Source organism: Buteo buteo, chromosome 6 (assembly GCF_964188355.1).
Source record: "Buteo buteo chromosome 6, bButBut1.hap1.1, whole genome shotgun sequence".
In the NCBI taxonomy this organism is placed as follows: domain Eukaryota; kingdom Metazoa; phylum Chordata; class Aves; order Accipitriformes; family Accipitridae; genus Buteo; species Buteo buteo.
In genome coordinates this window covers 11,861,421-11,887,135 of record NC_134176.1, presented here as the reverse complement: position 1 = coordinate 11,887,135, position 25,715 = coordinate 11,861,421, and the positions used below count along the sequence as shown (strand labels likewise).

The window sequence follows — 25,715 nt, the reverse complement described above, 5'->3', positions numbered from 1 at the left end:
TGTCATTTAGCAGTATTCTGTTCACACCGCTGCCTCCAACGAACCCACTGATATGATTCAGCTGCAGAATTGGCTGTGATAACTTTCATCAGCTGAGTCAAAACACATTAACAGGCAAAACGCAAGTTTCAGAATAATAAGGAATTCAGGTCACTATTCATATCTCATTGTTAAAGAACTTCCTGATGACAGATTTTCGCTCCATCTTTGTAATAAATCCCTGCCGTGGAAAACTTCTCATATGATGATCAGTGTGTAGCATACGTTGGCTGTTTTTAAAGGGTTCCAGAAAAGTTAGATTTTCATTCCTAGAATGATTTGAATAATTAGAAGTCAGGATTGTTGGGGGGGGGGGGGTGCGTTTTGCAAAACAGATTTTGTAGTCAAGGCTATATTAGAAGACAAAATCCATGAATTGCAAATTTCAGAAGAGATTGACTGCTTTGATTGCTTTCCAAGTGATTTTATTATTCTGGATTGTCATATAGAAAATAGATGGTATGACACAGCGTAAGTATTCTGTAACAAATGAAGTCAAGACAGTTCTGACCTTAGTAGCTGTAGAAACTATAAAGACTTGGTAGAAAGCCCTTATTTGTGCAAAATTTTATGAGACTGAAAGACAAAATGGAAACTAAATTCCAGTGAATATGTAAGAAAATGTCTTCTGGATTTACCAATCTTCTTCTCACATTTACAAAAATAATATTTCACTTTTAATGTGATGTCTGGAAAACATCCAGTTTCCTCAGGCCTCATGAAAAATTCCACCACAAAAACCAGAACAAAATACTAAGCTGACATGAGTAAATAGCCACAGGTGCTAATTTGTGTCAAAGAAGAATTCAAGCTCACTTCAAAGAAAAAATCAGTTCTGCCATAGGATATTATAGAGCAATTTTAATTGACAAGAGATGCTCAAAAGTAATTTGCTGTGCTCCTCTGCTGCTTCTTCCCTGGTGCCGCTTTTGCTGTTAGGAAAAGAGGGGTCTGGTCTACTCAGCGTGACACGTGGAGACTTGCTGGGCATGCTTAACAGTTACCACGGTATTGCAGCCATAAATCTGACTGCCATAGGACTGAGTAAAATAGCCTGATGCTGGGAGAATGTGGCTGAAGATTTGCCACTGGACAGGACATGTTTCCATCTTGGGAAGATTTTTTTCAAGCTTTTGAATCATGAGGTTCACGCTTCCTCTAAAAGCAGCAAAGCAGCTTATTACTGTCTTGAGTCTATAATTTATAGGTATTATCTAACAGCCACTTAGCACTCGGTGTTTGATTTCATATGTAATTGACAATGTCATTTCAACTTTTAGTTCTATTATATGTTTACATGTAAATTAGAAAAGCAATCTCACTTATTTACAATATGAACTTTGGTTTTGGGCACTACCCAACAGAGTTCACAACCAAAAATTCAAAGTGAAAGGAAGGTAAGTGAAATTAATGAGAATGCCAGTTACACAGCATTCCAGCCTCCTTTGGTTGCAAAATGAGTGGGATGGGAAATGACAAATGTGTGAACAGTCCTTTAAAGATATTTAGAGTGCTTTCTGCATTGGTGCACGATAAACCTGGCAGTAACGTTTTTACGGTTATGTAGTTAATTATAAGGATATGGGGCATGTTAAATTGCTGCCCACAACAGAACCATTTACTGGGTAGATTTCTGGTCAGTGTTATATGCTGATGAAGGAAGATACTATTATTCATCAGTCTATTCTGTGTGAGTCATGACAGTTTTCAAACATATGGTGATGGTGTACTTTGTGGCCCTTCAGCATGTAATAACAAGTGTAACACTGTGTAGGCAGTACATTTCATTTTCATGGCTGATTTATATATATCAGTTTTTTCCCAGCTTTCCCCTAGTGTTTATTGAGGCATGTTTCAGTTCCTGTTTACAGTTACATTCTTTTCAATACGTAGGGTTTCATAAACTATGTAAAACTGCATTATATATGTCTTTGAAACAATTTCAATGTATTTCAGCTTTCATTAAAACATAATTATTATTTTAAATATTAAGGAATAATCTAATGTTGGAATACACAGATTCAAACTCTAAAGTACTGCATATGGCATGTTTCAGCAATTCTGCAGAACTTCGCCAGGAGACTGTTGTTAACTGATGTGACAGAGTGAACTGCTCCGTGTAATCAAAATGCCTCAAACAGTCCTGGTGTTTTAGGTGATGCTGGTGTTGTAGAGAACCGTGGTGGCACGGATTTCTTCCTTGAAAGAAATTACTACAAGTTCTACTTTCTGTGAATTGTACTATGCCCAGCTGGTCACTAAAGTCAAAGGTCAAGGAGTCATGCTTTAAATTGCTATCTTTAATTATTTGTCCTCTGAAGCAAAATTGTAGCCTCACAATATCTGTGATGATCTACATACTGATGAGGTAACTGCCTTCTTAGCCAGTTTCTGCATAAATTACAACTTAACTAAATTGAGTCTAGCCTTTTTGGCACAAGGAAAACCTTCAGAACATGATGTGATGCAGCAGTATCTGCCAAACTCGACAAATTAACAGCATCCCCTCAATGTTTTTTTGTATACTGTTCTCCAAAACACCTCTACACAGATGTGTGAGGAATTCCTTTCTTCAGAAATTGACACCTACAAGGCTGGTTTCTAAGGCCTCCTTTCACATCCCCTAATATAGGGGCTATACTAAGTGTGGATGGGCTAGGTTACAGATGGACCCTGTGGAGGTCCTGGGCAGAACTATCACAGGGAAACCAGGCCCTTGTGGTTGTTTAAATCACACAGGGAGCAGAGAATAGTATAGGATTGGGAAGGCACAAAGATGATTAAAAACCATTCTCTCCACCCCTTCTCATCTCGGGTATCAGACTCTGTTCTAGACCTTTTGGAGACTGTCCACAGACTGAGTTCTTCGAGGATATTTACTCTTAGGTAACTGACAGACAAGCTTGTAGAGATAAAACACACCATCCATCCTGTAGGAGTGAATTAGGCAATCATCTCACTAACGTTTTAAGTCTAAGACTTGATAGCAGCGATGTACATATCTTGTTTTCTTCTGTATCATTGTGAAGATACAGAAGAAGTGAAGAGTGTGTCCATGGCATGTCTTTGAACTTAATGCTTTTCAATGGATTTCTCTGTGAACTGGCAAGAAAATGATTCATTAAAGCAGATAAAAAAAGACAGAATTACAACAGAAAAGATAGGAATTACAACACCTGAAACTGAAGCAAAAACTTCACAGTACATAGTTGCTGTGGGAATAGCAAGGAGAGAGAATTCATATCCAAACCCCTGGGAATAAGATCATCTCTCCTTATCCTGCATCTGCTCTATTTCCCAGGAGGCAGGATGAGGAACAAAATACCTAGCACAGGCAGTTCTGTTTCCTATTGATTTCTAGAGTGACTCTGCCCTTCTCAGCCCCACGTACCGTATACCATCCATCTAGCCACAGGCGTATTCACAGATGCCATTTTCTGTAGAGACATAATTGGTCATTGGCACAGAAACTACAGGAACAGTTGTCACACAGCAGAAACATTTCCATTTCCCCTTCCCTTGGGGCAAACTGTATTACCATTAGTTCCCCAGTCCAGTGCAGCTGAGTACCGCCGTGGTTTGAACACCCTCTTAACCAAGGCAAACTCCAACAATGAAAAGCACATGTAAAATGGCCTCCCATAAAAAATGAGACATTCCAACCAACCAGTGAATTTAGTATAATTCCATACAGAGTATTAGTTGAGGAGGAGAGAAAAGCATTTAACAGAAGATCTGAAAAGGGGATAAGGGTTTGGCAATTACTGCGGCATGTGTGGAAAAGGAATACATCAAGTGAAAGGGAGGTTATTGATAAATCAGACTTAGGAGCAATCGTTTTCAATAATGACCATGGTGCAAACAATTGCAGCACATTAGGCTCAAGAAAGATGAAGCAAATGGGAGCAGAGAAGGGCAAGTTGAATAATCAGGGAGATGTAGAATCTCTCTTAAAGAGATTAAGAGTTCAGTTTGTTTAGCCAAGCAAATTGATGGTCAGGAGGGGGTAAAGGAGTGCAGAATCTCCTAGACAGGTGAGTGGAGGAAGGACCAGCTAAGAGGGTTACCCTGGGGAAGAATCTTCTTTCTCTGCAATAATTTAATCAGACGTATAAAAAAGAAGTGCTACATTTGAGGATTTCCTCAGAAATGCAAACATGTAGAGAAATGGAGCCAATCACTAGCAAGGGAAAAGAGCTAGAAAGAAATGACACAATTTGGCACAATATCTATATGTATATATTACCCTTGAGACTGAACACTGGAGGAGTGAGGTTCTTGGACAGGAATGGCAAGATGCCTGCTTAATTTTCAATAGAGTTTGATAATTACATTTAGAAAAAGACCAGATGAGGTGGTTATCTGTAATGCCTTTTAGACTTTTGAGACTTAGTTCTCTGTCATCAGTAGGTGCAAATTTCTACTTGGAAAAGGTCACATACAGGCATACACTGGCATTAGCATTTCTTGTGATTAGCATATGCATGAGCTTTAATAAAAGGCAGCATCTGGAAAATCATAGCTTCCTTCTTTTATAAATGTATGTAGGAATCTTGGTGAGAATAAAGAGAATACATCCTCCGTATCTCCATGAGGAAGCACCAGTTTCCCTGGTGCCAAGACAAGTTTATGTCCCAGTCTGTGCCTCTGCCTAATGTTGGTTGGAAAAATGAATGCCTTTCTTACACTTTCAAAGATTCACTTCTCAAAAAAAGAAAAATCTTACACTGGTTAAGGAAATTATCCAAGATTTACACTGATGTGTGACTGAAATTAAAAGCACAGCCCTCACAGGTTTTATTTTAGGGAAAAAAGCACTTTTCGTAATGAAACTCTGGAGAATTTAATGAGAAAAAGGTACCTAAAGTCTCCTTCACCATGGAAAAAACTCTACAATGACTACCAAGATTATCAAGGTAAGAGTCTCACCTAATCTAATTGCAAGTAACATGGCAGCAAAGCCTGATGAGTTAGCAAATCTCCATGAAGGAATGCTGACTAGCTAGTGTTCAAAGAAAGGCAAGGGAATAATATAAGTAGTAATAAAGCAGGCACTTAAAAATCAGTAGAGGTGATCCTTTTGTTTTCTGCTTTTAGATAAGTGTTCTTGTGTTTGAACACAGACTATCAAAGATTTTGTCTTTGGAAGACTCGTTGTGTTTGTGTAATAAACTTTTTTCCTATCAATACTAGGCATTATCCCAATAGAAAGGTAAAGAAAGGGAGCACAGTCATAGTTGGGAAGTAAAGATATGAGAGGGTGAAGAGAAGCACTGTATCACACACTGAATGTTCTTACTCTAGTAGCAGCCAAGATTGTGATATTCCAACAGAGTGTTTTTTTGTTTCCTCTGAAGGACTTAATACACTTCTGCAATGGTTCAGTGACTGAGGTAAGTGAATACAGAATAAATGTAACTTCCTGTGACTCATATGCAGTGATTAATAATTCTCATAACCTTGAATAAGCAACTGAAACCCCAAGAGATAATAAACTCACTGAAAAGTGAGAGTATAGAGGAAGGAAAGGAGGAGCATAAATGGAACACTATCTTTCTTCATGCATAAGCACTAAAAGTCATGTGGAGTGAGTATGGAGAAGAGAGTCTTTCCAAGCTAGAAGGGTGCTGGTAGTCAACTATCAGCTGACTACAGAACATGGAAGCAAGTAAGGAAGAAAGCTGCTTCATCTTTCAATGAAATGAGAGGTATGGCAGAAGTAAAGAAGGAACAGAAATTGCTGCTTGAGCAGAGTAAGTAGGTGTTGGTGTGAGCAGAGGTGGGAACCTACTCCTTGAATGCAGGGAGTAAAGATACGAGTCTAATTATCATCATAAGCTCTCCTCTGCTAACCCTTAACCTGTTGGGATTTTTGATGCTTAAAAGTAGGACCTTGGAAAATACTGACAGTGGCTGTAAATTCATACAGCACAGAGTATTATAGTTTGATCAAAGGGTGCAATTCTTTGCTCCTTGATCACTTACTACTTTGAAGATAACAGTGGAAATTGGGATATATATAAATACAGCTGTGTTGCTGAAATCTTATAGTATTTTTCTTTATGTTCACATTAATATTGACATGCAAATTCTCTAGTAGTTTCTAGCTTTCAAGTGGTTACTTTAACTGTATTACCTGACATTTTTATGTCTGTTTTTAATAATAGAGCTGTTTTAAAGCTAACTGAATGGGCTTCTTAAACCTTTCAGTCAGTATCTTTTGGGCTTGAACAATAGCTCAGCTCTGTAATAGCTGGGAGATGAAAAGAATTCTGGTTAGCAAAATGTTAATGTCCAGCGCAAGTATCCTGCTCTGTTTAAAAAAAGTAACAGAAATTAACTAATGAAATGGCCTGTTCAAGAGTTGAATTAACACTGCATGCTTTATTTCGTTGTTATTTCTCTGTGAATAGAAAACGGCAGGGAAAAGCACACTGACTTTCATTTGTTACAGCTTTCTAGAAATCCTTGTGACTCTGAAAAAGGAGAATTCACTTGCATGTAAATACAGCTTATTGACTTGGGAAGCAGGATCATGATCAGTGTTCATTTTACTTAGAACTTTAATGCCATGTCCAACAGTGGGTTCCCAATGGTATGTTCAGGCAGCTTGACTCTGACAGTGAGTCAAGGTAAACAAAATACAGTCCTTTTACTTGAAAGTGCCTGAACTCCCTGATAACAAGGTAGCTCTGCATGCAGTAATTGCACATACACTCAAAGGAGTTAGGCTAAAACTGTGTCTGGGACTGCATACTTGACACTTGTGACTCTTAAGCACTGGCTTTTATGTTTCCTCTTTTCCATAAAGGACATTCTTGCAGAAAAGACAAACTAAAAGCATATGCAACTGTCAAGTGATTGTGATGAAAAGCCAGACAGGTTGCTGAGTCTGGCCTTTCAATATTTATTATTGCCAGGATGCTTTTAAACAGCACTTTAGCAGCAGTTGAAATTATTCCAATGTAGTGCTTTATTGTAGCCCATATTTGTAAAATGAAGTAATAGATTTTATAGACTGTAGGATTAGATTTAAAAAACTTTTTTCTCTTTTAGAGGAAAGATCCTCTAAGCCAGGATGATAATTTTTTTTAATAACAATGGTAAAATAAAACAACCCACACTTCTTAAATGAAGTGAACCTGAATTTCCTTATAGAGGTTTGCTCTATTTGTGGATGTCAGTTAAACCGAACCTTAATTTGCTGCGTGTATTTCTCACACTGTTGCACCACAAAAACCTAAGAGCTTGGTGCTGCATTAGTTGAACTGTTTGCTTTTTTCCTCTCCCACTGTGAATTACAAACCTCCCTCTCTCTTCTGGGAGAGGAGGGAAATGGGTATATTGAGAATAAAGAATCCAGCATTGTAAAGAATGTGTTTGGGGGTTTTGTTTTAATATTCACTCAGATGTTTGCAGAAAACCACAGTGACTTGTAGGTGGCAGGCAAAGAATATTCTAGAGACAGGATGTCTAGATCATTTCAGCCTAAAAGCAGGGCATATGGCATAACTAGTTCCCTAAGAGAAGATGGAAATGTGGGCAGTAAGTAGTTTTTACTGCTAGATGAACTTGGATAACTCTTATGTAGATGAGACAGGAAAAACAAGATCCAAATGGAGAGGAACTCTTACGGTATTTCAGGTCAGGCAGAAGTTTGAGGAAGAAGCACGCTCACCAAGTCTCTTCTGTGTCTATCTTCTGCTGTGTGCCATAAATGGAGGGGAGTAATACTGCACTTTAGTTCCATTGAGCTAATCAGCCTTCCTGCAGGAGGGAGCTTATAGTGTGTGCTACTTATGTGGGAAATTGCCAGCATGCATATACTTGATTAGCCAGCATATTATGAATCAGGGTCATAGCTGGAGTAGTTGCTTTGTTCAGAGATGCTCAGATCCCTCGGGTAAGCAGCTAATTGCAGGAAATCTTTTAAAGCAAATGTGTGATAGGAAGAAAGCAATGAATATTGTTTATTCAAAAGACAGGAGTGGTTCCTTTGAATCAGTTCTCTTGCATAATTATGTAATTAGGACATGTTCTATTTTTAATTAAATCTCTTGCATATTCATGAAAATTCTCTGAACCTGTGGACCAATTGGCATGACTCTTACTTTTAAAATGTAGTTTGTACAAAGGAATGCCCTTCAATCTTTTCTTTCCCTTTCATATTACTGTACAAACACATATTTCACATTATTATACATCATTAGCCTGTATTACCTGTCAAAACTACAATATGATAAACCATTAATACAAAATTGCCAGAGGAATGTTTTAAATGGAGCTGAAGAACACAAGAACCTGCTGTCTGAAATACTAGTATCACAGCTGGTTTTTTGTTGGACAGCTTGACCTGTGTAAGATCCCAATCAATGAGCGGTATTCAGAAAGTGTACTTCAGTTCCCTCAGTTTTTCAAATCCAACAGTGACTCTGTATTTGCAGTCTGCAGACAATCCATGTTCCCCTAACTTTGTTTTCTTTCTTGTGGGCTTCTGTGACTCTTCTGGTTCTTCTGCCTCTTTGACAACAGCATTAGCTTTGATTATTCCTCTTCTGTCTTCCTGCTTCTTCGTAGGAGTCTTGATTTCTCACTGGATTCTTGTTCTCACATCTGCCATTTTGTAGACTTGCTCAGTGTTGTATGTGAGGGCAAAGAGATGTGAGCTCTGCTTTCCTTGTGTGTTTTAGATATTACCATTTAGGTGAGGCTGCACATTTTGATTTACCACTCTACCTCCCTATGTTCCCACTAGCTTATGATTCATACCCTATATGTACTACAGAGTTACATAGCCAGTTGGACTAGATGATTGTTGTAGGCCCCTTCCAATTGAACTATTCTATTCTATTGTATGATGTGGAGCTCAGATGGTAATGCACCATAATATTCTGCCCAGACATAAATAATTCTTCCATAAAGTTAGGCTGTCACTGTTCCCTGATGATTTCCAACGTGCATTTTACTGCTTTGCTATATTTAACTCTTTTTCTTCATCTCAGACCTCAATTCCTTCCATCTTTCATTTCTGGGCTTAATTTCTACCTAGTGGATCATAAAGCAACATGAAGAAAATACCGTGACTCTTCCTTCTTCTCTAGCGAGAGTGGGAATGAAATTGGAAGCTGCAAATAAATAGTTCTCGTGACAAGCGCCACCGAGTTCTAATGGAAGTCTTACTTTTTACGTGTAAACCTGTAGAAGAGAGGGCTCTTTCACTTAGTTCAGCGTGGAACAAAGACAAGAGTGCTGAAATATATTAACAGCACGTAATTAGCCCTAAGGGGGGACCCGGCCGCCACCACAGAATTTGTACTTCAGCCTCAGTTTCCCCTGCGTAACTTGCTCCACGAGCCGGCTGCGTGCTGTACAGCTCTTGATGCGCATTTGTCCCAGAGGTGTTCAGCTGAGAGGGAAGCATCAGCTTTACAAGCCCTACCGTCGGCCTGCTTTACATGAGCGAAACCCTAAACTTCCTTCCAGCACGCCCAGAACAACCGACGCAAAAAGCATCTGCGGCGGTACCCCATCCTGGAGCAAAACCACCTCCGTGTCACCGGAGGGTGCCCCGAGGAGACGCCGGGTTTCGCTCTCCGCTGACACACACGCACTCGAGGCGGACAAGGCCTTAGCGAGGTTCAGCCCGGTCCCCGCCCGTCTGCCCGGGCAGCCCCGGGTCTGTCAGAGCGGGGCCTCGCACCTGAACCCCTGACGGCCTTCATCAGCATCCCTCCTCTCCCTCCCGGGGGCCGGCCCCGCTGCCTCGGGTGCCGCGCTGAGGTGGGGGGGTGGGGGGGGGGAAGGCCAGGCCGGGGCCGGGGGGAAGCCATCGCGCTCGCGCTCTCCCCCCTCCCCGCACGGCCCTCTCCCCTCCGAGGGGGGAGGAATGGCGTCATGGACGGGGGTAGGCGGTGGGAAAGAAGGGCGCGCGGGGGCTTGTGGGAGAAGAAGGGGGAGCCGCCATGTTGGGCGGGGCGGCGGGTGGGAGGGAGCGCAGCGCGGGGCGGGCGCAGGGGCGGCGGCGCCAGCACCAGCACCAGCAGCAGCCGGGGCGGCGGCGGCGGCGGCTGGCTGCAGCTGTCAGCGCCCGCTGCTGCGAGGCCGGGCCGCGCCGTGCGCCGACCACCGGGCTGCGCAGGGCCTGTCAGCGCCTCGGGGGAGGCCCTGAGAGCGCCGTGGTGCTGACCCGCTTCCTTCCTCCCCTCTCTTCGGTCCTCTCCCCCCCCCCCCCCCCCGCCCCCCAAAAAACCCTTTTCCTTCCTCCCTTCCGCCCGCCCATCGCTGACATCCTCCTCCGGTCGCCTCCTCCCAACCCCCCCATCCCCCCCCCCCGGGCTGCGCGGCCCCCGCCGCCTCTGCGAGCGCTGCGCACATCGCCCGAGCCTGCAGCACCGAGCGGTGAGCGAGGGGAGCTGCCCGCGCCCGGGGGCGGCGGGCGTGGGAGGCGGGGGTGTGCGTGCGTGTGTGTGTGTCTTAATTATTTTGCCTTTTTATCTGCCGTTACGCAAACAACAAAAGGCTGCGCGGGCCGGCTGGTCCCTCCGCAGCGCCGCTGACAGCCTGCCCCTTCCCTAGGCGGAGGGGTGGGGTGGGGTTTTTTTTGAGGGGGGGAGGAGGAGAGGGGCGCCAGGTTGTTTTTCGGTGTTTCGTGTAAAGCTCTGTCAGCCACGGTCACCGCCCGGCTGCGGGAAGGAGGAACCCCCCCGGCGGGGCTGGGGACCGGCTCGGCTTTGTCCCCGTTCCCTCTCCTGGCTCCGCTCGGTGCTGCGGCTCGGGCCGGGCGCCGCCCTGGGAGGGACCCTGGGCAGAGCCGGGGGGTGAGGGGGGCTGCCGGCCTCGCCCCTCCTTCGCGGCCCGCTCGTCCTCCGTGGGGCGTGCGACGCTTTGTTTTTACTTCACGGACTTCGCCGAGGTGGTCGATTCGGTCGCTAATTCGGAAGCGGTGAAAGAAGAGGCGAGGACAGCTCTTCCTTGGGTTTTGTAAAGAGTGACCGGGTTTATACGTTGTAGGTCACCTACCGTGCTGTGGTCGGAGGCGATTCGTGGACTTAGGTCGTGGCCAGATTTCTACGCTTCTGAAATAAGGAAGAAAAGCATTGGTTAGGAACACATTATTCCAGCAAAATGACAGGAATACGTAACTGACTTAAGTGCTAAATGCATCTTTAGGGCAGAGATTAATTAGAAAGGCACTTCAGAATCTTACTTATTCTGGTTTCGTGTTTCTAATGATTTTAAGTAACAAGGTGCCTGATTTGTAGATCTGCATAGCAGTTGTCTGTAGTCACAAGAAGGAACTTCTTGAATCCTTATGGAATTCTGTGTCTGAAGCATATTTTAAGGACCAAAGCAGTATCACCTAGTGTAATGCTATCGCCTGGCTTTTTGAAGGTTACTAAATCAATGATGGTGCTCTTACTCTTTTTTTTTTTTTTCCTGTTAATGATTTCCATTAGTGTATATGATTTCAGTGTAGCAGCAGTACTCAAGTACTGCTCATGGCATCAGAATACAAAATCAGAAAATAAAAACAGCTAGAAAAAAGTGGAAGTTTTTCATAGTTTGCTTTAAACAACAAAATGGTGAGCAAATGTCATTTATGATATAAAATTCTTTCACAGTTATACATAATAATACATAAAATGAAGACTATTAAAACATAATTTTAGTGTTTTTGCAGTTGGCAGAAGGTTTAGTAACAATTACTCTGGGAAGTAATTGCCTCTTTCACTTCCACTTTTGTATTTGCACTTCACTTAAATAGAAAACTTATGCCCAAAGGGTGTGCATTGGAAGCTAAAAAGGAACCTTCGAGATTTGGACAGCTTAACATTTTAATTAAAAAAAAAAAACAACCCAACAAACAAAAACAAAAAACCCAACAAAACTAAAAACAACACCTTTTTGAATACACAATTGATTTCAAGCTCTTTTGGAAAATAGCTTTATTTTAATTGATTATGAATTCCAAAGCTTCAGCGAAACATGATGGAGGATATTACAACCCTAGGATTATAGATACAATTGAAAGTAACACATTCAGCATTTGCTGGCAGCAGAGAGAAAGCTGATCCATCTGGTTATTCCGAGTAGAAGACCTTGTATTTTGTAAGTCACTTGCACAATTATTTTTGTGAACATGTGGTTTAAGAGGACCTTTTTGTGAAATTGCAACAGATATGGAGAACTCTAGCAGTTCCATTTAGATATGCATTTTATATAATGCAGAACCATGTGGGTAAATGCAGGGAATTTAAATTGTCAGCTCCTGAAACTCACACAACAATGCAGTATCACTTCTGCATCATGTTGCAGTTAAAGTTTGGCAAGCTTTCTGTTTCCGGAGGATGATGATGGAACTGGATAATTCCAGTAATCGGAAATTCTAACAGCAATTTGAGCTTAGATTCCCTTCACTTTCTAATAAAAAAATCATGCTATCATATGTAATTAAAAAAGAGATTAAAGTTACCCTCCAGACGTCTCATGAAATAGCCTCATTTACTGTTTGTCAAATTACTGTGATGTGCTAACAGTGCCTTATTAATGGAAACTGATTTTTAAAAAGGTGTGTATTTGACAAAAGATGAATTGCATACAGAAGTGTTAATTAAATTTGCAGGAGTCCAGAATGCAATCTTTTGAATGTTTTCGACATACAGGAATCAAAATAATACTGTACAGACACTTAAGGCATGTAAGAGCAATTGCTGCTTCCTCTGTTTATGAAGAACTTACCACAATAATGTCAGAAGACCCTCACTTGTGTGCTACTCTTATGCAAGATAGATCTCCCTGTATACCTATATATGTGTATCTATTTGTATATACACACATACCTACACATGTCTCTTATTTAATTGGGAGTTTGGGGAAATATTGTAGCCTCATATTCAGTTCTGAGTCCATTTAATGCAGCTTCTGTTTCTCTTGAGGCGTGGGCTTGTGCAGTTACTCTTTTCATCTCTTACTCTGTTTGGCTTCTCTGGCAGACGTGAAGTTGGATTTATTCTAGGATTAATAGCATCTCTTCAGATGCGTAGCTCATGGTTATTTTAAAACTTAATTCAGTGTACAAATACTTGTTAAAATAATGTTTTTGTAAGAGGAGTGGAAAATAAGGAAATTCAGGTAAATTCATTAATAAGCAAAATATACTTCTGTATTTAATGTTAAAGAGCATAGTAGCGGATAGTGATTGGGACAAGCATGCTAGGTCTATTTAAATAAACACCTCTTGTAGTCTGTCTGCCTCCAGGGTGTTGTTCGGTATGACACAACTATTGTAAAAATGGACCAGTTCCATCATCGTTGCAATGAAGTGGCTAGTCACAGGCTTTTCTCTTAATCCAGCCTGTATAATACATTGTGTTTCCAAAGTATTTTTAATTGTTTTATAATAATATCCTATTTACTTTGACCAAGGTTTAGAAAAAAGTTTCTTTTCAATGTTAACTCTCATTTTCTTTAAAACAAAAGCATGACACATATAATGTCTAACAGATACTTCATGGTAACAAAGTACCAGTCAAAGACTGATTGTTCATTCTAAAAAGAAACCTTTTTGACTTCAAAATAGAACTGATTATAATAGTTATATCCTGAGTCACAGTCGGCTTCAGGTGTTTTTGAGGTATTAAGGCTTTCCCAGTAATTTCTTTAGTGAAACATTTTCCTTTCTGAAAGCAGGCTGTAGAAATAAGTGTGGTTCCTTTGAAAGATTACTTAATCAATGCCTGACCAGAAAAAGGTGCGCTTAGGCTGCCTTAGATTTGCTGAGATGCTTTTGTTGCCTTAGTCTTACGGCCCAATTTAAATCATTGGGCACTTTGTTAGAGGGTCAGAGCCAGAATTACAGATGCTTTCAGTGGTGGAGGAATTATTTCCATAGGGTTTTGCGTGAGGTGCTTTGCAAGCATCAGGCATAAGATGACACTATACTTAGGGCTTTGTTTTGTGCTAGACAATTAATATACTTAACAATGACAGGCCATAGCAAAGAGTCAAGCATGAGGACTGAGGATGTGTGCTTCCAGTACCCATAATGTATTTGGAAATGTGAACAAAGGAGTTGTTCTCAGAGGATGAGCACTAAAGCACAGTTAACACTAGGTATGCTCATTTCTTATAAAGTATAAAAATATTGATCTCTGATAGTTGACAGTTTCTTCAGATTCAGTCAGCTAAGAAAACAGATGCAAGTAATAGTATATTGTGTGCTGATTTAATCACTGTTTGTTTCTTTGAATCCAGCTTATACCCCATGGACTCTGCTATTTAACTCTTAGTGTAATCAGAAACAATCTTTGGAAGCTGTGTTTTTGACATGTATGTAGAATGAAATTGAATTTATTTTGTCAAATAATTATTGTTGGTCAACTTTCTTGCTCAAAATTAGGAAGTATGGGATCATGTCATCTGTTCCAAATATGCTCTCCCTCTGTTGTCTACTTAAATGTACAGATTTTTTACCTGGTTTCTCAATATCAAGTCTTGCTTACAGGTAAAAGCACTAAAATACCTGTTGTGGGTATTCTTAAAAGTGAGCAGTTTCCTGTTTTGGTCCTTTTGTAAATCTCTGCCATAAATCCCATTCGTCATACTAAGATTGTGTTTCTGGGATTATGTCAGAATTATAGAAGATCTTATTAAATTTTAAAGTGAACAGAGCAAAGGATGTAACCAGTCTAGTCAGTAGCACTGACTTCCTTGCATATCAGTAGGGTTGGGGTGGTGTCTAATTATACTCTACTGGCTATGTGATATACCCCAGCAAACCATTTAAAAAGTTAATGTTGCACTAATTAATGTTCAGAAGGTCAAGAAATGTCTGACATAAAGCTGAATTTTTTGGTACTACTTGAAAAGTTGTATCTAAAACCCAGTCTTTTTAAAGGACAGATCCTGTGTTGCTATCCCTTTTGGCAGCATATTACTACTAATGTTTTATAGTCTTCTAATATTGTGTTTTGTCTGGAAAAAGCACAAGTAGTTAAATGTTAACAAAAAATTAAGATTACTTGCAATGTGCTATTATTTGTGTGTGTGTGCCATTCCACACTGTAGAGGGTGGTGGCTGTAAACTTTGTAAGGGATTGCAGTAACTGCATTTCTGCAATCTATCTTGAGTTTGCCCCTTCCAGCTAATAGTGGTTGAATGATTTGCAAAACATGTCATAGAGATTACGGACTAGCAGGGGAAGAGGAGGGGGGGTTCCCCCCCCCCCCCCCCCTGCATAGAATATCGCATTTAAGATTTGAGTGCTTTTATGGATGTTCCTTTATCAAATAATGCCAGGCTGAATAGTGTAGGAGAGTCACAGTTGCATCTTTCTATTCCAGTTTGAGCAGCTTCCATTTCAGAGAGACTGCTGTTATTCCCTCATCCCTCTTGTCTTCACCACAAGTGGATTTTACTATACCCTTGCCTTTAACATTTCATTTTTTTATGTGCTTGAGCTGGATGTTCCTCCCTGCCCCTCCCCGTCCCCAAATCATATTTAGTGTGTGTTTAGAGGGAGAAGGGTTGGTTAAAAAAGTGGGATTCCTCCCCCCTCTCCCCCTCACCTCAGCGTAGAGGGTGGCTGTGTGTAGTCAGATTAATGCAACTAGTGGGTTGGTAATCTGTGAGGGTATGGGGGAGATGACACGTTTGAGATAGGAGGAGGACAGCAACCTCCTAAAGTGTTTCTGCTGACAGAATAGTAATATATAATCAATGTTTAAGGATCTAGTTGAACCTTTCTTCAGTCTCAGTGCTGGTTTATGTAGTTCCACACTCCTGTTGCTTGTTCCTTGTCCTCACTGTTAACACAGCTTGCTGCATGGCAGCATGGGGAAATGGCTGTACTTTGCTTGTGTTTGTGTCCTGGACCTTTGCCTTTTCTGTCCCGTCACCTCTGACTGAAAAATAATCCAGTAAGAGGTGCAGATCTTTGGTTTGATTTATAATGGACGGGAGTGCTGGCATCATGGAGGATGTGAATGAAATGTATGGCTTCATGAGGAGCATTACTTATTATCTCTAACCATAGTCTTAGTGAGTGAATGCTCATGGTCTTGTGTTTGCAGGAAGCCAGACCAGATGATTCGATGACCATTTCTGTCTCTAATTTCCTCTGTATGTAGAACGCAATAATGTGTGGAAGATACAAGAATGCACTATTGTTTATATTTACCATTTCCCTGGATGTAGCCCAGCTGCATTCAGTATAATGAATATTGCTATATTGAAATATAGAGGTCATGGAGTACAAGTCATGCTGATGTTTGGCAGTATGCCTGCACACATGATAGTGACCTAGAGGCCTTACTAGAGGTATGAATGAATGAACTCTCAGGAAGATATGCTAATTCTGAGGAGTGGTCTATATTGTGAAGGTTCGGTGTGCGAACCTGATCGCTATGCCTACCTTAAGGCAGAATTGAGTTTAACAGAGAGGATGTGATAAAACTGCTCTGTAGGGTTCTGGTCTGGGACCATTCTGAAACGTAGAATGCTGGTGCTTGGTGGGCATTACTGGGGACTTAAGAAATCATGCAGAGGTGACAGGTAAGATTTTGTTATGGTACTGATAGATGTTTTAGCCAGATGTCCTCATTTTTCAAAGATCGGTTATCCATCCTGTATCTTTTGAAAAGGCAAGAGGCACCACAGGGTGACTTTGACTTGGTGTCCCAGTAATTTGCCGATACTTAATTACATCTCCTTTCCATTGTTCAGGAAAGAGGTAAAGGCAGATTAATGATTCAGCTACTCTGCTTTTAAGTCTTTCTTACTCAGTTAGTATCAATTTCTCTCCCAATACTTTTAAGTTAAAATTATATGCTGCATGTTGATTTTAGAGCACACTTAAAATATTGCTGTTAGAATACTCATTTAACCTTAGAAAAAAATTTTAACTTTGGAGTTTGTGCAGAATGCAGGTAGAGAGCGAAGATGCACAGTGTGCTTTTGAAAGCAACAGCCAGTGGGGTTTGAATTACAGTGCCTGCTTGTAGTTTGTGTAGCCATTGAATCTTGATCCCCGCCCAGTTGTTACCTTAACAAATGGCCTGGAAATATGCTGGCTGATTTTTTTTATTATTATTATTATTTTTTTATTCTCCCCCTTAGGCCCCCAGCCCAGCTGCACATGGAGCAATACTTGAAAGTGCATGATATGTTGCTTTCAGTGGCATGCTTGTTTTAGGAAGTGACTGTTCTGCTGTCCTCAGTACTGGGATGCTTTTAAAACAGATTTATCCAAACGTGATGGTTTAAAAAATAATATTAAAAATGTTACTTTTTTTTTTTTTTACTTCTTTTGCATCTATTTCCCAGTTGATGTGTGCCCTTGTTCTGTGTTAGCCCACCAGAAGAGTGGTGTAGTGCAGCAGGATGGTGGCAACTGTCGCGCTAGTGTTGTTACCACAGCCAGTATTTCAGGAGTTCCAAAGGAGCACCCAATGCCCCAGCACTAACTAAGATTAATCATGAATGTGAAAGATCACTGAGAGGGGGGCTAAAACTATGGTTCAATCCTCAGATGTGAGTGCACAGAATGTTAAGGTGACAGATGCTGGGTTAGGGCCTGCTGTACTGCTCTGTACCTCCTGGCCCAGTAGAGTTCAAGACCATCTAAGTAATCCCTGCAGATTATAGAGTACTTAACAAGGAAATTATTCCCAACCTTACCGCAAAATCAGTTCTCTGCTGTTGTAGGTAAGAAATAGTGAATGATACAAGGTTGTTTTTCTAGACAACTGCATCATTTGCTACACTACGAAATGAAATTTGCAAGGTATAAGAACGTACTAGTCTGATGACTGGTGATTGCCATTGAAAGTCTTAAGTTTTGATGTAATATTTAATGGGGTAGAATTAATTCCTTCTTGATACTAAGGATAATGCTTGAACTATTTAATTGTGCGACTATTTTTCTGTAGTCATTTTGGAAGAATTAGATTAGTCATTTTGGATTTTATTTTTTTTTAATGGAAGGTTAAGCAGGGGGAGGCTATTTTCCCTAAACCTTGAAGGGAGACTGCAGTTTGTGCATCTTAATGTGAACTATTAGATAGCTTCAAAACCAGATTTAAGGGTTTGTTGAACCTAAAGGCTGGTGTGTGCTCACGCAGTGTTAGTGAATGTTCCTTTTATGTCTGCAGAAGAAAAAGGTGGTTTTCTTGTTTTGTTTCAAATAACTGTCTCTTCAATGTTGTCAAGTGTGTAAGAGAAACATCTGTGCTCACAGTAAGTTGTCAGCAAAGCTTCCCGCATAGATCCAGTAATATGAGGCAAGGTGTGGCCTTCTCTGCCCTTCCTGCATGCATTTTTTTTTTAATGGTTATAAATATGCCATAAAAAGTAGATTTGGTTAAGATTATAGGTCTGATGTTAGTAAGTGGAAGCTGATGGGGTTTTTAATGTATTATGGAAGTCTGATTTGATGGGAACATTCCTGTGCTTTTACCTAAGTGCTATTTAGAGTTAAGATAAATAGATAACATAAATGGAAGCTTACTTTGATTAGTCAATACAGCAGTTCTTGTCCAAAAATAACAATGCACAATGAAAGAACTAGAGTCAAGCTCAAAAAATGTTTTGTCTTCACTATTGGCAGCTTAAAATTGCAAGACAAGTAACTTTTAAAACACTCCTATGTTACTGTACCTCTCTATTCCAGTCCCAAAGAGATACTCTCACCAGCTAGAATCAGTCTGTTAAAAATGTCTTACCAAGACTTAAGATTCACTGAAGACATAGTTGCGCAAGTTGGCAAGTCCATGAAGAGCCAAGTGCCATTTCCACACAGAAAGAAATGTAGATTCTTGGAATATTGAGGGTAAAAACTCTGAAATTTGATAATGGTGGTAGATTTGCAACTCAAACTGTCTTGGCAGTATTTCTTTAAAAATACAGTAAAAATTTCATTTCAGTCCATTTAGAGTAGGTAATTTATGAAACGTGTCTTTGAAACTACAAAATACAATACGATTTCTTTGAAAAATTAGCCTTGATTTTTCCTGATGTATCTTTGATTCTTGTGACAAGCATTTTTAATAACTAAGGGTAAACATAATGACTTTTTAAATGATTCAACTTGTGCCTTCTGATGCTTTTAAGTATGTTTATTCTGTCTTTATGTAACTACTCTTAATACAGTCATGATAATTTTGTTAAAATGATCCAGTGAGGTGGGCTTTGTGGTCATAAGCACAAGGCAAATCGTGTGTGGCCCAGACTGGTATGTTGTGTCAGTGTTCTAGTGAACAGGCAAAATGCTCTGCTTTCTTGAGGTCCATTGGTGGCTGCTTGGAAGTGTTTATTAGTGCTCGCAAGAAACTAAGGAAGCACTAGCTTTGAAGAAGATCAACAGACGCTGTTTGCTGTTGACACAGCAGTAGTACAAAAAAGAGACAACTCCCTTGCTCCAAGGGGTAGGAGACTTTGCGATTTGCAGTCTGTCCTCAGAAGTTGCATGGACATAACTAAATGAACAAACTGGCATTAGAGCTCTTTGCCCAAGATGACCAAACAGCAGAAGAGGTTTGTATTCAGTGTTCTTATTCTGGAAAAGAATGGGGGGTTGATCTTGCTGCAGGTCTGAGGGTATTTGGTAAGTCTGTTGTTTCAGATTTAGAGTAAGGAAGGTTGGTACCACCAGCCTGTAACAGATGATAGTAACCTCGATTAACAAAGAGTTAATAAGTATGTACCTTCTTGAAGGTATGGCTTTTAGTGTAGTTTCTCTAGACTCCTGACTGGGTCTCCTAATCCGGCTTAGACACATGCCTGTCAGATTTCTCTTGCACTTGCTTCAGCTTTGACAGAGAGTAATCTTTGATGTGATAACAAATGCATGGAAGGATCTTATTTCCATCGAGCTTAATTTGAAACCTGAGATGTTATAAGGGCTTGTGAATAGATACAGAGAAAAATTTTTCTCCTGCATGCTTATGATACATGCAGAGTGGTTGTAGGATCTAAACAAATGCCAGTTTTCAGAGGAAGAATAATCCACTGTGATTTTAGGATATGTCACTATTCTGTGTTTTTATTGCTATCTATTTTTAGGACTTCAGATAGGTAAAATAGTGGGTGAGACATGCCAGAAAGAAGATACTTTCCCTTGATTCCTTTTACACAAATACTGGGGGTAGGCATAGTAATGTGTAGAGGGGGTAGCCATATCATCTGAGGATCTTTATCTGCTGCAGTATGTGAACAGGAGGAGCAAGGTGGGATTTGGCCATGGTCTGCAGCATTATGGAATTCCAGATACAGTTGAATCCAGAAGAGATTTTGGAAATAGATTGGCAGGTCATCTGGATTGTCTGCAGTTAAAAGGGTACAGATTTGACTGTATCATGACAATTGAAACACTAGCTAGTAGCTAATGTTGATTAAGTGGAGTACTGCCAAGGGATTGACACCATAATAACCTTTTCTATAAGAGGAAGAACAATCTGTGTAGTTACAGGATGCTTTTATGCCACTGAATACTTTTACACTGTATAAGCGTTTTTTGCTGAATTAACTGTTTCAGCAGGAAGACATAATTTTAATGCAAGTAGTGTACTTGCTACAAAAGAAGGGAGGCTGAAGGCTGAATTTGGTTTTTTTTTCAGTTATCTTTGAAATGTGCAAAAGTATTTATTTCAAAATTGTGTTAAGACTGTTACTTCTAACAATGCAGATAAGATTGCCAAGTGTGCTATGGAAATCTAAATAAAAGGACTCCACAGCAGTGCAAATCTTCATAGCTTGTGCTTTCTCAAAGAGAATTGTTGGCATCACCCTTGCTACAGGTTTTATAGGAGCTATTTTTGCTATCTTCTCTTTTATTAGCAAATATAATTTGTTAGCCTGCTTTTCTCCGTAATAATTTTTAATCTTCCAAAGAATCCAAAGATTTCTCCTGAAAGGTATGAATTTTTTTTAATAGCAGGCTGCGATGTTAAAAGATTCCAAGATTATATTATAGAGGCAAATGTACAGTGACTGTGTTCTTCAGCTAAAAAAATACATAATACTCTTCACTTAAACATAGTTTAAAGCAGTGGATGGGCTTATTGTTAGCCATCGGGATTTCCTAGAGTCTGATGCAGTGTTTTTCAGAGGTGGATGCTGCTGTTACGTAGGGGTAGAACATGCAGCCATGCAGCCTCTTCCCACTCATGTGTGGAGAGTAGGCTGAGCCTGGCAGTCTTAATAGAAAAGCAACAGCCAGGTTAGTCTGGTGGAAATCTCTGCCAGTATGCAATTTTTTTGGTGTTTGACACTTTTTAGTCAAGCTGTCCTATGCTTATTGTGCATTTCTTCAGAAATTTCTGGGTTTACCTTTATAAATGCTAAACCTTTACAAAGTATGAGTGTTTGTCCAGTTTGCTTACCAACACGGATGTCTTGTGGTGTTAAGGTTGTAGGTCAATTAAGAACATGATTCTGAGCTTTTATTAGGACACGTGCCCTTGACATTGAAGGACTACAGCCGTCCTTTTTATAGTATTTACCTTGCATACCTTCATTTTACACCAAGGGATAGGGCAGACTTCTGCATTCAGGGTTAGCTCTGAGTTTGAAGGCTGGCAGAAGGAGCACAGGAGGGTTTTTTTAAAATTCGCATGCTTGCTAGCTGGAAGTTGATAGAAAATCCAAGGGGTTAATTCTTTTTTTCAAACAGGTTGTGTGTTCTAAAGGACTTCTCTGTAGCTTAATGTTGGTTGCTAGTCATGTGCAACTCCATCTTCTTACCTGCTTCTAATCAGTGATTTATGGCCTCCAGTGTGTGCTGCTAATTGTTCTCACTGAGTTATTTTTAAGGTAGCTTGTGTGCATGTGTGCTAAATTGTGAAGACGCTTTCTGAGATTACGTATTTGGAAACCTGAGGCAGTACAGAAGTGCAGCAGTATTCTGTTTATAGAACTGGGTCAGCGAGTGTACCTTAAGTCTGACGTCCAACAGGACACTGTTTGCAGGTGCAGTTCAAGGTTTTTCTGTTCTGTAGAGGCTTGTATGTGGATTCAAATGTAGTATGAGGAAAAGAGTGATGGCATTGACAGTTCAGCTACAGTCCTGAAGGTGTCAAGGGGAAAAAGTTACTCTGTTTCTTTTGTGGGGTTAGAGAGAATGTATTGAAATAAAATTCCTCAGTGTGAGGGATCATTTTAATTAAAAGGAGGGCAAGCCAAACAAAAAGAGAAAGATTATAACTTTCCTTAGGTATGAGAATATGACTTGTGATAGCAGAAATAACCTCACAGAGAAAAAGAAATGAACATCTTAGATAAAAAAAAATAATAATGTAAGTAACCATTCTTCTTTCAGACTTGGAGATTTCTGACTAAACCATAATAGCAATATATTCAAACTAGAGTGTTTCTTATCCAGGTCCTTTTACAAATACCTTTCTAAGTATATGAAAGACACCCATGAGTGATTCATCCTTGCCATTTCTGACTAGTGTGTGTCACCGAGCTGCCTTGTTGGAAAGGGGTGCAGTTAATGTAGTATTTGACATACTACTTGTGTCCCTCGGCAGACTGTTTGTCATCTCTTGCCTTTGTGGGTGATTTTCTTTTTGTGCTTGGAAGGCCTGTGATTTTTTGAGGATTGTTTGAGAAGGCAGTTCTCCACGTTATGAAGATCAGCAGTTAAAGCAGCTCGTGGTATTTCAAGATGGTGCATTCCATGATGTAATGAGATGTGTACTTGGTCTGAGCAGGGAATTAATGACTTGTAATTTGCAGCTAATAGAAAATGAAGCAAGCACATGCCAGATGTAGGACGCTGAGCCTTGCCATTTAATTAAGAAGGAACTAAGAGTGAAGTTAGGGTTAAAAGCCTTGAATAGACTGATTATTGTTATGAAACAGTGAACTGATAGGTACATACTGGAGATACAAAAAGCTCAAATTAGTATATACTTTATCTTTCTGGAATTTGCTGTGCTTGTAGATGACGGGGCCTGTAGGTATGTCTTGAGCCAGTCTTGTAGTAGCTTTTACTGTTAGGAAGATGATTTATTCTTTCTTGTAGGCAGACACATTATTCCCTAATTTTCAGCTATCCTGCCTGCTATCTGTATATTCAGAGGAAAAAGTTCAGGCAGAATTTGACTTGTCACAGCAGCTTACAGACTTTGGTGTGTTTTTTTTTTTTTTTATTGTATTTGAAATTGCATTTTAAAACAATAATGATCAGACACTAGATACATTAAAAATTTATCTTCCAAGCTTTTAGTACTTGAAACCTGACTATTAAATAATGAAAATATCAATACTGAGAGAGGGAATTCTTAGGGATACATAACAAGGAAATAAAAATAAAAAATGAGAATGTTTTTATTTACTTGTTTATTTATTTATTGGTCTTTAGGACCCATGCTAATCTTTAGTCAAGAAAAAAACCAACCTTGTGAGTTTCTTAGGAAAATGTTCTTCTTCCTTAAGTTTTCCTACACAAAGAAGATTCATATGGTTATGTGTTTTGATTCAAGAATTCTTTGAGGTGATCTGCAGGGAAATGACACTTTTTTTAAGTAGCTGAGTAGGAAAATCTATTTATTTTTAAGAGATCCTTAAATATGATTTGAAGAGCTTAAGTAGCTAGCTCTGGTGTTTATGTGTCCATAGGAGAATTTAGGCACAAATTGTGATGTTAACATTACTAGTGCAATTGGTTTGAAAGTTTTATGAATAACAAAATACTTAAGTGGTTGTATTTTTAATTAAAGTCATTTGTATATGATGAGATTATCCTAGCAGTTATAGGACTGAAAGACAGTAGGCTTAGCTCTGTTTCCTTTATGCTTTCTTTGGTTCAGATTCTTGCTATTCTCAATAACATTTCTTTGGAGTTCAAGTTACAAACTTCTGCAAAAATCTCTTTAGTGGGTGTCATTGTAGGGCTTTTTATGTTGATCTGTCCAAGTTCATTGATTTTTATGTGTTTGAAGAAAATGGCTTGATTTTTTTTTTTTTTTTTTTTTTTTTTTAAGTGTTAAGTGACTTTTTGTACTTTAGCTTAGTCTATGTTGTGGTAAATAAACCAGGAAGGTAATACTCAAGATCTACACAGGCACGTATTTAAGACGATACATAAATTGCTTAGGCCAGCTGGCTAGTCTATAACTGGCTGCATTGTGTATTTTTTCCTCTCTTCCAAAATTCTGTTTTCCAACTAAACCTTTGTGCATCTTAATTTTTTGTTTTGTTATCAATTGTACACTGAATGAAAAATTAGTGTTTGAATCTAGAATTCCTGCCCTGTAACAGGTAGAATTTGCAGTGCAGTGGCGTGTATACAGGATAAAACTGACAGGAGCTTAAGAAGCCTTTGATTATGCCCTTTTTTTCTGTAGGGGAAAAAATAGAGGAAGAAAGAATTAACATTCTCGAAAAGTGACAATAGGCATGGTAGGTTTTGTCTCTTTTCCTCTGTATATGTGCATGTCTACTTCCTGCATACAAACTTAACTTTTTTTGCTTCCTGTATGGCTCTTGCTGCCTCAGGGTATGGAAAACTAAATGTATGATTATGTATTCAAATGTGGTCTTGTTTGATGAAAGGTAATACCCTTTTGTAAAATGTATTTTTAAAAGTCGTGGAAATAGCACCACACCTCCATGCTACCCTTAAAATATGTTAGATATTTATTTATTAATCTTACTCCTATAAAGGATCAGATGTGATAGCATGATAAATTACATGTTTATTATCCTTCTGTTTTCCAAATTATTCTCCCAAGCACAATCTATAAAACTCTGAAGAACATTGTCCAAATTTTCTGTAGTGTTTTATACAGAGATCATTTAAACAGATGCCCTATGAAACCTATGCAGAAGGATTTATTCCTTTCCTGTCAGTGGGAGAGATTGGGATTCTAACAATTTTCACTACAGGAGACTTGAGAATCCCTTTCCTAGGCTGCATGGACCTTCAGATCGTTCTGTGTCTTGATGTAGCTTTTGACTTGACACCAGCTCCGGTTTAGTTGCTTGTACTGGTAGCTCTGAGGCAATGAAAGCTTATAGCTACATTTAGTTTAAAATGAGGTGGCCTAAAAATCTGACACACCGGATTGAGACAAGAAGCATGTATTTGTAAAGCAGGTCTACTGCTGTGATGGGCTTTAAGAATGTTTTTGCCCCATTGGGTTTAAACCTTTCTGCTGTTCCTTTCTTCAAAAGCTTCTGTGCTGGCTTAGCTTTCCTTAATTGCAGCGTCAGTGTATTCAGCCAGAGCAATGTGCCTGATTCTATCTGTGATCTGACAACCTTTTTTCCTTATAGTAACAAATCAGTGTCTGTTTCACACCTTAGATGTAGTTGTGCACATAGATGTGTCTTTTGGCTGGACTTTGTATGTTGGATAGGTATTTCCCAGGCTACTGTATTCTTTTTGCATGAAGGCATGACCATTGCAAGGCCCAACGTAGTTTTTGGTATTACTTTCTTGGTTTTGTGTATTCTTTTTGTAACAATGAATGGCTGTATTTATTATTTGTTATTTATTATTATTAATTAATTATTATTTATTTATTATTTATCTGTATTCATCACCTAGAATTCATTTAAGTTCTACTGTGGCGGTTAAAATGTGCAAATTTTTTTAAACAGCATCTGTACATGCATTACTCACATGCACACACCTGCCTTCCATCTTTGGTGTAGAACGACAACAAAATAC

The 25,715-nt window shown here is 39.7% G+C and overlaps 1 protein-coding gene across 6 annotated transcripts in view; it reads left to right on the top strand.

The window, feature by feature from the left end:
• Positions 1-10,047: 10,047 nt before the first annotated feature.
• The window catches only part of KLC1 (kinesin light chain 1), a 50,541-nt gene continuing 34,873 nt past the window's right edge, over positions 10,048-25,715 (top strand). For 3 of the 6 annotated variants that reach the window (XM_075029738.1, XM_075029734.1, XM_075029739.1), the window contains exon 1: positions 10,050-10,437. The gene's annotated coding sequence lies outside the window, so the exon portion shown is untranslated. Of the gene's footprint in view, positions 10,438-24,425; positions 24,443-25,715 lie in introns of those variants that run through there. The other 3 variants (XM_075029736.1, XM_075029737.1, XM_075029735.1) reach the window with 3 other exon arrangements.